The following is a 1,171-nucleotide window of genomic DNA, read 5'->3' as shown; positions in this document are numbered from 1 at the left end:
GGGAAGGGAAGGGAAGGGAAGGGAAGGGAAGGGAAGGGAAGGGAAGGGAAGGGAAGGGAAAGGAAGGGAAAACTCTGCAGCAAAGGAAATGGAGGAGCAGAGCAGCTGCGCAGTCCTGACGTCTACAGGGGAGCAAAGCTCCTGGGGCTGGAGCCGCAGGTCTTGGAAAGCCTTGTTCACTGCAGCTTGCTGGCACAGTCCCTGCTAAATGCTTGCAGCTACTGCACGGGCTGTGGAAAGGAGAAAGCCTGGAGAGTAGCTTCATCATGTTTTAGGTCAGAAATACTTTCTAAAATAATTCCCTGTAAATAAATTTTGTCTAGCTAACAAATTCTGCAAATATACATGTGTGCTTTGGACGTCTGATTTTCAAAACTACATTCATAAACCGGGGGTTGGGGGCAGAGACTCTTGCTGTGCCCTTTTCCTTCCTGTTCTACCACAAATTGAAAGTCTACTTTTCGAATTGATAATTTTTTTGCCTTCACTATTCAAACGAGATTAAAAGGCCACCGGCATCCCCAAATAAAGGTGTTCACATCCCTCCCTCGAGCCTTGCAGCTGCGCAGCAACCTGTGTCGGCACCACAGTGGCCTCCCAAAGGAGGGACCAAATAATCTGATCTTCAGAAAGCCAAGTACACTGGCAGTGTAGCTCTGTGGTAGAGCACCTGCCTAGCATGTATGAGGCTCTGAGTTCAACTCCCAATATTGCTGAAAGGAAAAAATTAATCTAAAACCATTTTGAAAAAAATTTAAAAGTCATAGCATTGTTATCAATATAATACAAAAATATAAACTAGGTGTATTATCATTAAATGTAATTTTATTTTTATTCTATATTCGTTTTTATTATATTTTAATTTAATTTTAATCTCACTACTCAAAAAATTGAATCGAATCTTATATTTATCACATTCCAAAAATATTTTATTGATTCAAAATTAATGTATAGTTATTAACAGAACTAAATCATTAACACATTAGCAAGTTATAAAAGGCAGAAGTTAAATGGCAAATGAAAAGGTAATAGCAAAGAAAGCATTCTGTAAGAAAATGCTCAGATTGAGCTAATGCAGCACAGCTGCACCTACGTCAAACATAAAAAGCTCAATGGTATAAAGGTGTCACGGCAGCCGAGAACCCTAGGCGGCAGGTCTGACATCCAAGGC

The 1,171-nt window shown here is 40.5% G+C and overlaps 1 protein-coding gene across 3 annotated transcripts in view; it reads left to right on the top strand.

Moving 5' to 3' along the window:
* Rxfp1 (relaxin family peptide receptor 1) overlaps nucleotides 1-1,171 on the top strand; it is a 101,641-nt gene that overhangs the window by 50,541 nt on the left and 49,929 nt on the right. The window lies entirely within an intron of this gene.

Source organism: Psammomys obesus, unplaced genomic scaffold (assembly GCF_907164565.1).
Source record: "Psammomys obesus unplaced genomic scaffold, mPsaObe1.curated_primary_1811, whole genome shotgun sequence".
NCBI lineage: Eukaryota > Metazoa > Chordata > Mammalia > Rodentia > Muridae > Psammomys > Psammomys obesus.
Note: the sequence above shows the minus strand (reverse complement) of the source record. Positions and strands in the feature narration are given on the sequence as shown.